Source organism: Arachis ipaensis, chromosome B03 (assembly GCF_000816755.2).
Source record: "Arachis ipaensis cultivar K30076 chromosome B03, Araip1.1, whole genome shotgun sequence".
Taxonomy (NCBI): domain Eukaryota; kingdom Viridiplantae; phylum Streptophyta; class Magnoliopsida; order Fabales; family Fabaceae; genus Arachis; species Arachis ipaensis.
In genome coordinates this window covers 89,144,298-89,161,367 of record NC_029787.2, presented here as the reverse complement: position 1 = coordinate 89,161,367, position 17,070 = coordinate 89,144,298, and positions in this window count along the sequence as shown.

Sequence of the window (17,070 nt, the reverse complement as noted above, 5' to 3'; positions counted from 1 at the left end):
TCTGACTTGTTGGACTGGTAATGCTGCTGATCCTTTGTCACCGGAGGGTGGTGGTACCTGCAAGGGACTCCGATGCTTAAGTTAGCAATGGTATTAAGCATGTTTTTAGTAGAATCAGAGTATGAGTTATACCTGGGTGCTCTAGTGTATTTATAATGGTGTAGAGTGACCTTCTTTAGATAAGATAAGTTAGTTATCTTATCTTATCTTATCTTATCTTTGAGTAAGGTCATCTTATCTTCAATGGAACCGCCCTTATCTCTATAGACTTGGGCTGCCTTTGGATTTGGGTCGTGTTCCTCCATTTGGACCCTTTTTGGGCTTTCCTAGTGATTTGGCCAAGCTCTTTGAGAAGAGGTCGGATAGTCTGACCTAAAGAGGTCGGTCACCTTGTCGCTAAACATCCGGATCGGATAGCTCGACCCAGGGTATGAACAAACCCCAAAACCCCCCAATTTTATACAAAAACCCTAATTTACTACCCTAACCCACACTCACTCTTCTCTCAGCATAGCAACCCTTTCCCCAAAACATTTACCCTAACTTTTACTAGCTTCAGACAAAAAGAAAGGAATAAAGGGAAAGGAGGAAACGGGGAGAGCAGGGGAGAAGGGAGACCGGTGAAGGGAAAAGAGAATAGGGAGGTGACACGGTGGGTGTCACTGCCACCATTGCCGCTGCTGTTGACATGAGAAGAGAGGGAGATTTGAGAGAGTGATGTTCGAGAGAAAGAGAAGGGAGAAGATGCAGCGGCGCTGGTGGGCCTCGTCGCCACCGCCGCTGTGCTTGCCAATCGCCACCTTGCTTCTACTCCGCCGCATCGCCATCTCGCTGCATCCAGCTTGCCATCAAAGAAGGGGAGAAAGAAACCGCGAGGGAGCTACCACGTCGAAGTCGGGTTTGTCGCCGTCGTTGGAGTAGCGTCACCGTCAAACCTGCCGTTGCCGCTGGAGGGTCATCGTTGCCGATGGCTGGTCACCATCACCGAGCTGCATGTTGTCGTCGCGGTTGAGGGAGTCACTGCCATCGCATTCTACTTTCCTATGTGCCTCCATCAGTGTTGATCTGTCGCTGTTGTTGCTGAGTTGGTGTCACCGCCGCTACTCGCCATTCTAAGCTACGCTGTAGCGACTGTGGTCGCCAAAAATGGTGTTGTGGCCGTCAGAACTGATTGGAGATTGCCACTGCTTCTTCTGTCTCTGTTCAGACCCACTGCCGTCGCTGGGAAGACTCTGCCATTGCCCTCGCCAGAGCTCCACGCTGCCGCCGCTACCACTAGAAACCGCCACTAAGGCCTAGGTTTGCTTGGTAAGCTCTAATCTTGCTTCAGATCTTCTTTTCTGTTAAGTTGATTCTACCGTGAGTTTTTACTGAGGTTGTCTGCGTTAGGTTATACAGTCTCCCTTCCGCATCCATTGTCAGAGTTCCTAGTCGTAACCACTGCCGTTGGTAAATAGTATTCTGTGATTATGTTTGTCTTATGAATGTGGTTGTTTGCTGTATTGAATCATTGATTTCTTTAGTGGTGTGTGGTTATTGATAAAAGAGTGGTTTGTAAAGTTATTTGATTTAACATTATTAAATGTAGTTTTTTCTGGTCTTGGAGTTAGTTTGTTAATGTAAATGAGTCGGTTTTTGAAATGATTTGAGATATGAAAATGAATGGATTTTTGGAAACGGTTTGGTTTTCAACTAGTTTGATTTTTTATAAATTACTTAATATTGGAGCTTGTTTGATTTCGAAGAAAAGATTTATTATTGGGATTGATTCAATTTGAAAAATAATTTGATAATTAGAACTGGATGAATTTTGGAAAATGATTGAGACTTGGAAATGATTGAGAAGGGTTTGAGAAATGTTTGGATGGGACTCGAAAAGGGTGGCAGAGTCCGAGTTTTAGAGGAGATGCTGCCGAAATTTTATAAAAATTAGAAGTTTCGTTTGAAGTAACTATTTTAAACGATTTAGTTTTAAACATTATATGGTTTAAGATTAATTTATTTATTAAAGAAAGAATTATGTTTTGGATTGGGATTGTTGATGAACGGAATGGAAAGAAGGATGATGAGGATTTTCTTTGGAATATGATTTTTGAATGAATTTGGAAATGAGATATGGATTGACGAATCATGATGATGTTGAGAATGACTTAGACACCGATGAATGTTGAATGAATTATTCATATGGCTTATGAATTTAAATTATCTGAGACACGAGTTTTCCTAGGTAGACGCAGTGGCTTGCCACCACTTGCTCCAGCTTGAAACTCGATACTCTGTTGACCATATGACGTAAGAGTGACCGGACACTTATAATTTCCCGGGAATGGTAACCCCCATTGATCAATATTGATCATTTGAGAAAAAAAGTTATGCATAGACCCTTGGAAATGCACGTCGAGTGACAGTCTAAGGTTTTCGGACTTGTCGGGTTGGCTGGATAACCGACAGATGAGCTCATTAGCCATAGGACAGGCATGCATCATATGCATTTGTATGCTTTGCTTGGGTTTGAACTTGTTTTGGCTCGCCTAATTGTTAAACTGTTCTTAGCTGCTACCTAAACTATTTGCTGTAACTGCTACCTAATCCTGTGCTTTCCTTGCCTGTTTTGTCTATGTTTGTCCTGGTGTGCTACTTTTGAGAATGAGCTTTGGTGATGAATTGATGATTGTGTTGATCGATTGTGTGATTGGTTTCTGATTAATATTTATTTATAAGAAAAGAAAGGTTTTGGATTTCTGAAAGATTAAACATTGTTTCTTTGAAAAGGTTTTGAACGATTAGCTATTGGTTTTTAAAAGATTCATAAGGCAATGATAATCACTGAGCTTGAAAATAGTTTTCTTATTAAATGTCTTCGTATGACAATTCTGAAACTCCGTGGTGAGACCGTGTGGTTAGGTTCTCACCCCTCTACAGCTTTACCTTTTGAGGAATCGGATGAAGGAGTATTATGAAGAGTTATACTGCGTTTTGGTTTATATGATATTGTATTAATTAGATAATTTTTCTTCCCTCGTCTTTATTATTACAATTTTGTAAGAGGGATAGGAGTTGTATGTTTTATATGTATATTATGTTATAAGCTATTATGTAAGAAGTCTTATATATGAACCTATGTCTGTTTGTTTTTTAAGATAAAGTATTTATTTCCGGTTTTCAATAAAGTCAACGATACGATTTTTAAGATAAAGTCTTGTTTATGAACCTATGTCGTAGTACTTCTTTCTATCAGAATGGCGTAGCCAGAAGCGTGACATTCTGATAATAAGGGTGTTATATATGTGTTGGGATTAACTAGGCCTAATTGATCTTCTTCCGATGTGGAGATAACGTAATAGGCTTAACTCTTGGTAATTATTGAGTTATGATTAATGACTAGGATAGAAAACCTTGATTCTCAATCCTTGCCATGAATGCCTCTTTAGTATTTTTTCTCTTTAGTTGTTTGCTTTATTTTCTTTTCATTTAGATTCTTGTCTTCTTATTTGCAAACCACCCCATGAATCTCATAACCAATAACACGCATACCTCACTGCAATTCTTTTGAGAGACTACCCGAGATCTAATACTCTCAGTATTTTTTTTGGTTTGCATTGTGACAAACAAAATTAAACTTTGATGGAGAATCCATTGTTGGTATAGACTATGCTTGCGATGAAGAGATTATTTTTATTGAGAAATTCTAGACCGACATAAATTCTACCCATCAAGTTTTTGGCGCCGTTGCCAAGGAATTTCAATGTGTGGTTGTTATTGGTTATTGTTCATATGTGAATATTGTGAATAGTTTACTTTTTATTTGTTTGTTAGTTTTGGTTTAGGAGTTTGTTTTCTTTATCTCTTATAATATTTTCTTTTTGTTTTTCCTTTTTACTATAAATTCTCATCCCTTTGGCTATGAGTTTGGTTATAATTATGTTGCAGGGAATGAAAGCTTCAATGAGGGATCACATTATGAGAATTGAAATCAAGCTAGGGAGGTTTCACTCAACCTCCGAGGTGTGATTTGAATGATGGAAAAGAGCTAGAAGAAGTTGGCAAGGAAGCATTTGAATTTGTGGAAGCTTAGCAAGAGGTAGAGCTTGAAGAATCTTGTCAAGTGGTGGAAGCCCTTCAAAGAGGATAGACAGGAGTGAAAATTGCCTTGTCAAGACCATTGAAAGCATCTCTCCCTAGGTCACCATCATCCATTACATCATTCAAGCGGGTAAAATTCATATCTCTTAGCTTTCTTATTCCGCTTGAATATGGCTTGCTAGAAACAGATGGTCAGCTTAGGATTCTTTGTGGGTTGAAGAGTAGAAGAGAGATGATTAGTGGTTGGCATTGTAAATAAAGGCTCATTAAGGTTGAAGCTTCAAAGTTTAGGTGCAAGGATTAGTGTGCTACTCAATTGATAGGGTCTAGGAAGATGTTTAGATGCTTGTATGAGAATTCTAAGGTGAGTATACCACCCGGATGGAATTGTGATGATTAACTTAAAGACGGGTGTGAAAACAAGATTTGGGATTCCGGATTACAAGATTTGGGAGCTCTTGACTTGTGTGGAACTTCATCAAAATTTGGTGCATTTGGTTGAAAATTCTGACAATCATTGGAAGTCCAAGCATTGGTGAAAGTTCAAGGATGAATTCAAGCACAAGCCTCCTTGATTAAAGCTCTCCAAAATGTCCAACTTAAGGACAATAAATAAAAGTGCTAGGAGGGAGACACCCCACTATGGTAACATCTTTTCACTTTTCTCTTTTGGAATATATTGGTAAATAACTTTAAATTCCATGTTCTTTTAGTTTTGTTAAGTTTGTTTGATAGTTTAGTATGTTTAATAAGGTTTAGTAGTGTTTTAGTAACTTTTTGGGTGTTTAGATTGCTCAATAATAATTAAAAAAAACTCACGTGTACGTGTACCCCACACGTACAAGTGACTCCCAAAATTTGACCATACATCAATGGTGCGTGGACTGTGCCACCGCATGGCCTGGACAGAGAGTTGTGCCAAGATCATGCGGGTACTATGTAATGAGCACGAGCACCAGCCACGTGTACGCATGACCCATGCATACGCGTAGACCTCCTATTTTTTCAGGTCACGCGTACGCATGCCCCACGCATACGCGTGACCCCCTGCTTCACACATTCTTCTTTTCCTCTCTTCTCTCTATTTCTTTTATTCTTTTCTCTTCTCTTCTCCTCTTTTCTTCTTTCAACCATCATCCACCACCACCATTTACCATCCACCGTCATCTCCTTTAGTTAGTTAGTTAGTTAGTTAGTTAATTAGTTCACTTTTCTATTTTAGGTGATAAGTGTTAGATTATTGATTTGATTTGCTAATTCTGATGAGATGTTGCTGCTGATTACTGACTTGATGCTATTTTAGCATCATTATTATGAATATTATTATAGAATTTCTTTGTTGAGGTTATACTTTATTGCTTGGTATTGAATTCTTCATGTTTAATTCTGTGCATACCAAGTACTTATGCCATTGCCTTCAAAGTGTTCTAAATCTTTTGAATTGCATGATTTGGCCACGATGTGATTTCAAATCTTTAACCATGACTAGGCATTTTCTTGATGTTTGATGATGTACATTTATCTCAATGCATTGTGTTGCTTGATCATATGCATCTATATGTTATGCTTATGCCTTAATGACATGTTAATCCTTAATTGTCTAACTATATGCTCTACACATACTTGAAACTATTCATTTTGGCATAATACTTCATTTGTGAAATTGGATTGTAAGCTCATTTAGTGACATCTTTTTGAAATTTTTAAGCTCTGTGGACCGTGCTTGCTATGTGATTAATCTCACCTTCTATCTCTCTTTTTCTAAATTTCATAGTGATGAATCCACTTTTCATGGTATTTATTTGCTCTATTTGGGTGAATTTCATCAACTTTTCCTACACTTATTTAATGAAATAGCATAGTTTCATGATTTCTTCCTAAATTGTGCTTGAAAGTAAAAACATGCTCTTTAGGCCTTTTAATTGCTAAATTTTAGTCACTTTAATTCCATTTGATGCCTTGATGTGTTTGCTAAGTGATTTCAGGGTTCCAAGGCAAGTATGGGTTGAAGGAGTGAGAAAAAGAGCATGCGAAAGGGAAGAAACCATGAAGAAATGGAGTTTGGAAGTTCCAGCATCCGTGCATGCACACAAGCGACGCGTGCGCGTGCACAAGGGTGAGCCAGGCGACGCGTACGCGTGGAGTGAATTTTGCCAGGCGACGCGTACGCTCACGTGAGCTCATTAATTGCAAATCGCTGGGGGCAAATTCTGGGCCTCCAAAACCCAATCCAACTCATTTCTGAAGCTATTTCAACCCCAATTCAAGTGGAAACAAGGGGGCGCAATTAGGTTTAGCTTTTTTTATGTTCTTCTCTTAGTTTCTAGAGAGAGGAGCTCCCCCCTCTCTCTAGAATTAGTTTAGATTTAGTTTAATTTCTCTTTAATTTCAGTCTTTAATTCTTGTTTTAATGTAGTTTCCTTTATGTTTTTCTTGTCTTTATCTTCTTTATTTCTCTTGTGATTTCCTTTCTTTTGTCATTTTTATGTTTATGGACACTTTTGTTAATTTCAATTTTAATTAATGCAATTTATGTTTTATGTTCATTTATTGCTTTCTTTAGTTGTTGTTATGATTTTCTTGCATTTGGTAGTTAGATTTTATTTTTAATGTAATTTAATATTATTTTATTTTCATACACACTAAGTGTTCGATAAAATACTTGGCTTAGTTTTTGCTTAGTTTTTCTTCACTCTTAGCTTGGAATTGATGACTTTGGTGCTCCTTAAGTCATTGATGTTCATTCTTGTTTGATATATTAGAGTAGTTAGTTGATTTGGTTTTCATTGACTCTAAGTGACCCATTAGTGTTGACTTAGGACTTATGGATTGAAATCAACTATACCTATTTGACTTATCCTCGATGTAGGGTTGACTAAGTAGGATTGACTCTTCATAATCATCATGTGTTTGTGGTCAATGGCTAGGATAGGTAATCTTAGTTCTCAATTACTTGCCAAGAGGTTTCTTGCATTTGAAGTTTCATTGCTTTGACTTTTATTTCTTGCATGTTTAGTTTTCACACTCTTGGTTGAGAAATTAGGTGTTTGGGTGGAATTGAGTTGTGGATGTCCATTACACATTGTGTAAGGATTGTTAATTAGTTTAGTTTCCCTTTACTCTAAGTGACCCACTAGTGTTGACTTAGGACTTAGGGATTGGAATCAATTATGCCCTTTTGACTAATTCTCAAGTAGGATTGACTAATTGGGATTATATCCACATAATTGCCATGTTTGTGGTCCATAACTAGGATAGGAATCCTAAATTCCGTAATTCTCACCAAGAGCTCTTTTTAGTATTTAATTCCATTTTCATTGCTTTTACTTGCTTTCCATTTAATTCATTGCATGTCTTTTTATTTTATTGTCATTTACATTTCTTGCCTTTAATTGCCAAGACCCCAAAAATCCCTCATAGCCAATAATATAACACTTCATTTGCAACTCTTAGGGAAGACGACTTGGGAGTTAAATACTCTCGGTTTATGTTTGGTTTGAATTGTGATAACATTTGATTGAGGATCAATTGTTGGGTTTGGACTATACTTGCAACGTCAATTCTATTTTTAGTGTGAAAATCCAAACCTATGGATTTGGTCTTCTCATCAAATTTGGCGCCGTTGTCGGGGAGTTGCAACGGTGTAAAGTTATGGGCTATTGTAAATATGTTAATATGTAAATAGCTTGCTTTTTGGTTGTCTTTGTTAATGGTTAGGATTGGGATCCCGGAGGACATAGCAAATTCAAGCATTGGTGGGGAAGTCAAGCACAAGCCACCATAGCAAGGGCTCTCTCAATTGTCTAACTTAAAGACAATAAATAAAAGTGTTTGGTAATATCTTTCTAACTCTCCCTCTCTTTTAGCTTTTGTTTGTTGAATTTTTGCTTCTTTTAATTAGCTTTGTTTGGTAGAATTTTTGTGTTGATCTTGCAATTTTTAGGGTAGAATAAATTTTGGGGATGGAAATTCTATTTTGGATGTCATGTTTGGTGCCTTAGAGCACTAAATTTTTTTGGAAAAAAACAGAGCATCTGCATGCGCACACATCTGTGCGTACGCACACATCCCCAATTTTTGCGTTCTATGCGCGCACCTCCCTGTGCGTGCGCACACCAACTTATACCCCTTCTGTTAGGAGCATTCGCACACCTTGTGCATCCGCATCCCCCCTCTTTTTGCGTTGTGTGCGTGTGCACGGACCTGTGTGCGTACGCACACATGTCGAGATTGCTGGCAATTTTGATGTTTGATGTTAAAAAAAAAATTCAGCCTTTCTGTGCGTGGGCACAGGTCTGTGCCCACGCACACAACAAAACAAAGCCTCTGTTCACAGCGTTTGCACGCCTAGTGCGAACGCACAATCTTTAAACTTTTGCTTTCCACGCGTATGCATCCCTCACGCGTACGCGTTACCTTGCATTTTCCCTCTTTCACGCGTATGTGTCTCCCACGCGTACGCGTCGATTCCCATTTTCGTAGCATCACACACACGCGTTCCTCACGCGTACGCGTGACACCCTGTGCGTGCGCATGGTCCTGTGTGCGTATGCACGCCCCTGTTTTCTCTCACTATGCATCTTTTCTTCTCTTCGCTTTACTTCTTCTCTTATTTTCTCTTCTCCTCTCTTCTTTCCCTCCTTCAACCACCACTCACCACTACACTTCGCCACCCACGACACTCACCTTTAGTTAGGTAGTTAGTTTGTTAGTTATTCAGTTAGTTAATTTAATTCTCTATTTGGATGCTAAGTATTAGATGATTGAGTTGATTTGTTGATTGTATTGAGATATTGCTGCTGAATTATTATTGTTGTTACTATTTATTGAGGTTGTAAATTGTTGCTTGGTATTGAGTTCTTCATGTTTAATTTTGCACATACCAAGTACTCATAACATTGCCTTTGAGAATTTCTTTTGGATTTCTAATTGCATGTTTTGGCCACCATGTAATTTGATTGTATTATCAATAGTTAGGCAATTTGTATGTAGTTGATGAATTTTTTGTTAGGTGATGCTCGTTTTTGATTGATTTTTATTTAAGTCACCTATTTGATGCATTAACATTGAGAATTGTGAAATTGAATCATGAGCTTACCAAATGACATTTTTTGAGCTTTTTAAACTTTATGGACTATGCTTGCCGTGTTTTTCACTTCATGTCAATTAGGTGTTGCTTCATTATCCAATTCACAATTTCTTGATTCTTTCTTGAATACTTTCATGCCTCTTTATTGCTTGTTTGTTTATCTTACCATACAAGTTTCTTTAAAGCATTTCAAGCACACTAGAATGAGTAAAGTGCATGCTTATTTTGTCTAATTGTGACCAAGCTTGCCATGCTAGTGTATCTGCGTTCTAAGTCGCGCAACTTAGAATACACACTTGTTTTCTTCATGTCAAAAACTTATTCACTCACTCATTCTAGTGCTTATCACCTTATTCCAACATTCCATGCTTCCTTGTTTTTCCATTCACTCGTCTTACGGTGTTATTTCCTATTTTTTCATGAATGATTCATCGTAAGCAACAAGGGAAGCGGGAGGAAGAGCATGCAGCAGCCGATTGAACCACCAGCTGAAGGTGGCAATCCGAAGTCACTTCACCCCCTAGCTCACCTTTGAGTGCACGGAGGACCGTGCAACCCTTTAAGTGTGGGCAGGTCGTCATTAATCGGCAACCTTGGGTGACATACTCTAATCCTAACACTTTCATCTTCTTTTTAAATTCTTAGTTGCATTTTCTTTTCTTAGTTTGTATATATTTTAGAGCTTTAATTACATTCTCTCTTAGTTTATTGCATGTCTTTGCATATACATAATAAGCTTAGTTAATATAATGAAAATTTTCCAAGAAAAACATTCTTGATAGGGCATTCATATCCTAATTGATTTGAGTTGGTACTTTTGATTGAAACTTGCTTGAAATATATTGTGGAACATGTTTTTGAGTTATGAACGCATAAGCATGTGAGTTTTGAGCCTAATTGTGTGGTTACATCATATAACCACTATTTTCATTCTTATGTGTGTTATTCTCTTTTTATGATTGCAACATTTGATTTGTTTGATTCTTTATGTCCATTGTTTGATGTATATATGTATTTATATGATTGAGGCCATCTTTTCATTAAGCTCACTTATCCCAAATAGCCTACCCTTTTATCTCCCTTTGTTAACCAACCTTGAGCCTATTTCAATCCCCTTTTGTTCTTAAAGTTAACACATTACTAGCCTTAAAGCGAAAAATAAATAAATGTCCCTTATTTAGATATTTGATTAGCTTAGGCTAGTGAGAGTGTGTATCATCTAAGCGTGGGGAAGTTTGCAAACTTTGGTTGAGGTAAAAGTAGATTTTTGTACCTTGTTGAAAATCTTGGGAATTGGGTATATATTCATGCATCAAATGCTTAAACCATATACATTGTCACTTTTGTATATATATTTTAGTTTGAAAAAAAAAAGAAGAAAAAGAAAAAGAGAAAAATAAAATAATAAAAAGGGGACAAAATGCCCCAAAGTAAAGTAATAAGAACAATGCATATGAGTTGTGACTAAAAAGAAAATGCATGAGTGTGTAAGAAAAGTGAGAAATGGGTAGTTAGGTTTGCTTTGAGTTGTATAGGTTGTTAAGTAGGTTTGGTGAGAGCTTAGGCTAATCAAAGATGTAATTTAAACTCACTAGACCTCACATATAACCTTACCTCTACCCTAACCCCATTACAACCATGAAAAGTCCTCATGATATTTGTATGCATACATTGAATAAGTGTTGATTGTTAGATGAAAGACAAATCTTAGAAAGCATGATTAGAAGAGAAATGAGTGAATTGACCCTATACACTTGAGTCATTAGAGCGGATACACATCCGGTGAGGGCTCAATTGCTCAATTACATATTTTCACCTATGCTTAATTGCTTATCTTGCAAGTTGTTAATGCTTTTCAATAACTCTAATCAATTATGGATTTTACTTGGTTAAGATTGCTTTAGCCCTTATGTTCATATATGCTTTCTTGGAAATTGATCAATTTTGACTAAGTAGTTGCATTCATGTAGATAGATTGCATATAGGTAGTTTCCTTGCATTGAATAAATGTAATACCCCTTATTTCTTTCTTGAGTATAGCATGAGGACATGCTATTGTTTAAGTGTGGGAATGTGATGAAACGACATTTCATGGTATTTGTTTGCTCTATTTGGGTGGATTTCATCAAATTTTCTTACACTTATTCAATGAAATAGCATAGTTTCATGATTTCTTCCTAAATTTTGCTTGAAAGTAAAAACATGCTCTTTAGGCCTTTTAATTGCTAAATTTTAGTCACTTTAACTTCATTTGATGCCTTGATATGTTTGCTAAGTGATTTCAGGTTTCCAAGGCAAGTATCGGTTAAAGGAGTGAGAAAAAGAGCATGCGAAAGGGAAGAAACCATGAAGAAATGGAGTTTGGAAGTTCCAGCATCCATGCGTGTGCACAAGCAACGTGTGCGCGCGCACAAGTGCGAGTCAGGCAACGCGTACGCGTGACTCACGCGTACACATGGGAGTGAATTTTGCCAGCGACGCGTACGCATGACCTACGCGTACGCATGACCCGTGTCACGTGAGCTCATTAATTGCAAATCGCTGGGGCGAATTATGGGCCTCCAAAACCCAATCCAGCTCATTTCTGAAGCTATTTCAACCCCAATTCCAGTGGAAACAAGGGGGGCAATTAGGTTTAGCTTTTCTTATGTTCTTCTCTTAGTTTCTAGAGAGAGAAGCTCCCCCCTCTCTCTAGAATTAGGTTAGGTTAGCTTAATTTCTCTTTAATTTTAGTTTTTAATTCTTATTTTAATGTAGTTTCTTTTATGTTTTCATACTTCCTTGTCTTTGTCTTCTTTATTTCTCTTGTGATTTCCTTTCTTTTGTCATTTTTATGTTTATGGACACTTTTGTTAATTTCAATTTTAATTAATACAATTTATGTTTTATGTTCATTTATTGCTTTCTTTAGTTATTGTTATGATTTTCTTGTATTTGGTAGTTAGATTTTATTTTTAATGTAATTTAATATTATTTTATTTTCATGCACACCAAGTGTTCGATAAAATGTTTGGCTTAGTTTTTGCTTAGTTTTTCTTCACTCTTGGCTTGAAATTGATGACTTTGGTGCTCTTTGAGTCATTGATGTCTATTCTTGTTTGATATATTAGAGTAGTTAGTTGATTTGATTTCCATTGACTCTAAGTGACCCATTAGTGTTGACTTAGGACTTATGGATTGAAATCAAATATGCCTATTTGACTTATCCTCAATGTAGGGTTGACTAAGTAGGATTAACTCTTCATAATTATCATGTGTTTGTGGTCAATGGCTAGGATAGGTAATCTTAGTTCTCAATTACTTGCCAAGAGGTTTCTTGCATTCGAAGTTTAATTGCTTTGACTTTTATTGCTTTGACTTTTATTTCTTGCATGTTTAGTTTTCACACTCTTAGTTGAGAAATTGGGTGTTTGGGTGAAATTGAGTTGTGGATGTCCATTCCGCATTGTGTGAGGATTGTTAATTGGTTTGGTTTCCCTTGACTCTAAGTGACCCACTAGTGTTGACTTAGGACTTAGGGATTGGAATCAATTATGCCCTTTTGACTAATTCTCAAGTAGGATTGACTAATTGGGATTAATTCCACACAATTGCCATGTTTGTGGTCCATAACTAGGATAGGAATCCTTAATTCCCCAATTCTCACCAAGAGCTCTTTTTAGTATTTAATTTCATTTTTACTGCTTTTACTTGCTTTCCATTTAATTCATTGCATGTCTTTTTATTTTGTTGTCATTTATATTTCTTGCCTCTTATTGCCAAAATCCCAAAAATCCCTCATAGCCAATAATATAACACTTCATTTGCAACTCCTAGGGAAGACGGCCCAGGAGTTAAATACTCTCGGTTTATGTTTGGTTTGAATTGTGATAACATTTGATTGAGGATCAATTGTTGGGTTTGGACCATACTTGCAACGTCAATCCTATTTTTAGTGTGAAAATCCAAACCTATGCATTTGGTCTTCTCATCACATAGCACCCATGTTCCCACTTTATGTCAATTTGGTGATGCGAACAACATTCAAAGTGTGTCATTGATTAATGTGCGAGTTCTATATTTTATTTGGTTCATTGAATTCTCTTGCTTATCAACCAATATCCATTCATTATCCATTTCACGATTACTTGATTATTTGTTTGAGTGATTTCATGCTTCTTTATTACTTGTTTGTTTATCTTAACCTACAAGTTTTCTTCATAGTACCTCAAGCACACTAGAATGAGTGAAGTGCATACTTCTTTTATTTAATCGTGACACAGCTTTCAATGCTAGTGTGTGTGTTCTAAATATGCACAATTTAGAATTCACAATCTTGTTTTCATCAATGTCACACACTAATTCACTCACTTAATTTTAGTGATCATCACTTCATTCCAACAATCTATGCTTCCTTGCTTTTGCATTTACTCGTTTACTATCCTGTTTTCTATCTTTCAGGATAATTCACCGTAAGCAAAAAGAAAAGCAGAAGAAAGAACCTGCATCAGCCAGTTGATCCACCAGTTGAAGGTGGCAATCCATGAAGTCGTCATCCCCCTTGATCATCTTTAAATGCACCGAAGACGGTGCAAACTTTTAAGTGTGGGAAGGTCGTCCGACCAATCGGCCGATTTTTGGGTGAAAATTTCTAATCTAAACACTTTCACTTTTCATTTATTTTTCTTCTCTCACCATGTCTTTTAGAATTTTTAGTTGTATTTTCTTTGTTTGCATACAAATATATAATAAGTTTAGTCAAAATAATAAAAATTTCATAGAATTTATCTATAGGGCACCCCAATTGATTTAAGTAAAAAAATTTTCATTGAACTTACTTGACTTATATATTGTAAAACATATTTTTGAGCTAAGAACACATAAGCTTGTGAGTTTTTGAGCCTAATTGTGTGGTTGTATCATATAACTACTATTTTCATTCTTGTGTGTGTTATTCTCTTTCTATGATTGTAATCTTTGATTTGTTTGATTCTTTATGTCTATTATTTGGTGTATGAATGCATTTATATGATTGAGGCCTTTATTTCATTTGAGCTCACTTACCCAAATGGCTTTACCCTTTAATCCACCTTTGTTAACCAATTTTGAGCCTGTTTAATCCCTTTTGTACTTAATTTTAGCACATCACTACCCCTAAGTGAAAAACAATAAATGTTCTTAATTTAGATCTTTGATTAGTTAGACTAGTGAGAGTGTGTATCATTTAAGTATGGGAAGTTTGAGAACATTGGTTGAGATAAAAGTTTATTTTTGAGTTTTCATTAAAAATCTTGGAAGTTGGGTACATATTCATGCATTGAATATTGAACCATATGCATTAATCTTTTTGTATATATTATGTTATTAAAAAATAAAAAAATAATATAAAAAGAAAGAAAAGAAAAAAAAATGAGAAAAAGAAAAGCAATAAAAAAGGGACAAAATGCCCCCAAGAAAAGTAATAATAACAATGCATATGTGTTATGGTTGAAAAGAATACATGAGTATGTGGAAAAAATGAGAATTATGGGTAGCTAGGTGTTGTCTTAGAATTGTATAGGTTGTTATATGTGTTTGGTGAGAGCTTAGGTTAATCAAAGATGCGAATTTCAAGCTCACTTAGCCACATATATCCTCACCTTGACCCTAGCCCATTACAACCTTGTGGAAAGTCCTCATGATAAGTGTATCTATGCATTGAATAATTATTGATTGTTAGATGAAAAACAAATATTAGAAAACAAGATTAGAAGAGAATTGAGAGAATCAACCCTATACACTTGAGTGATTAGAGAGTATTGATACAAAAATTGTTGTCGATAAGGAATTTCACAAAATATTTACGTTGCAAGTATAGCCCCAAACCAACAAACAATTCTCACATCAAACTAAATTTTTGGTTTTGTCACAAATACAAACCCCAATAAGAATTAACCGAAGTATTTAGACTCCGGGTCGTCTCACAAGGAATTGCAATGAAATGGTCAATTATTGGCTATGAAGGGGCAAAGGGGTTTTGTTTATAAAAGGGCAAGAAAAGTAAATGGCAAGAAAAGTAAATCAAACAAGCAATTAAAGATGATAAGTAATAAAGAGAAACAATTATTAAAGAGAGACATTCATGGCAAGGATTGAGATCATAGTCTTTCCATCCTAGTCACTAATAATAATAATTAACAAGAATTTATCTTATTACGTCATCTCCAACGATGAAAGAAGGTATGAGTTATCTTCCATGAGAGAAAGTCAAACAAGACTAGCTAATCTCAATCCAAATGTCCTAATCAACTCACTAATTGGATTAGCAAGAGATTAGAGTCAATATAAATGATATTAACTAACAATTCTAGATCACCAACATAGATTGGATTTTCATGACTCAAGATTGCCTAATTACTCTTTCCAAGCCAAGAATGCTCAAAGTCTACTCTAAAGCCCAACCAAACATTTTGTTAAACACTTGGTGAGTAATAAAGGAAAGCATGGTAAATATGCAAGAATAATAAAATCTAACAACTACTAATTGCAAGGAGAGTAAATCAACAACTTAATTCGTCAATGAAAGAAACATCAACATCAAATTGCATTAAATGTAAACCAAATCCAACATGAGTTCATCATCATAAAAGAGAGCAAAGAGGGAAATTAACACTACAACCCATGAGAATAAAAGAGTAGAAGCAAGAATTCATAAAGAAAATAAGATGAAAACATGAGATTAAACCTAAATCTAGAAGAGATTAACCTAACCTAGCCTAATTCTAGAGAGAAGATGGAGCTTCTCTCTCTAGAAACTACTCTACATGATGCTAACACTTCCAAAAATTACTCTCCCCTTGTCCAAGCTTGAAGTATGCATGAAATAGCATTAGAAATGAGTTGGATTGGGCCCAAAATGCTCTACAAATCGCTGGCCACGAGTTGCTTTTAGTAAATCACGTGCACCAATCGACGTGCACGTGTACAGTGTGCGTGCGCATCCCTAGAAGTCAGAAAACTATGGCAAATTTTATATCATTTTGAAGCTTCGGATGTTAGCTTTCCAACGCAACTAGAATCACCTCATTTGGACCTCTGTAGCTCATGTTATGATCGATTGAGTGCGAAGAGGTCAGGCTTGACAGCTTTACGGTTCCTTCATTTCTTCATAAGTTCTCCCACTTTGCATGCTTTTCTCCTCACTTCTTCCATACAATACTTGCCTTATGAACCTGAAATTATTCAACAAACACATCAAGGCATCGAATGGAATTAAGGTGAGTTAAAATCACCAATTTTAGGGCCTAAAAAGCATGGTTTCACATTTAAGCACAAATCAAGGGAGAATTGCAAAACCATGCTATTTCATTGAATAAATGTGGGAAAAGGTGATAAAATCCCCCAAAATAAGCACAAGATAAACCACAAAATCGGGGTTTATCAAATCTCCCCACACTTAAACCAAGCATGTCCTCATGCTAAAATCAAGAAAGAAGCAAAGGGGTATTAACATTTATTCAATGCAAACTAACTAAATGCAATCTATCTACATGAATGCATCCACTTGGTTAAAACAAGTCAACTTCCAAGAAAACATATTTAAGTACAAGGGCTAAAGCCATAGCAGTCAAATCAAACCACAATTGAATTGAATTATTAAAAATATTTTACAAACTTGCAAGAAAAGAGATGATCATGGGTGGAAACATGTAATTGAGCAATCGAACCCTTACCGGATGTGTATCCGCTCTAGTCGCTCAAGTGTATGGGGTTGATTCACTCAATTCTCCCCTAATCATGCTTTCCAAGATTTGTTTTTCATCTAACAATCAACAATTAATTCATGCATGCATACAAATATCATGAGGACTTCCCATAGGTTGTAATGGGGTTAGGGTCAAGGTAGGATGCATATGGTCAAGTGAGCTAGAGATTTGAAT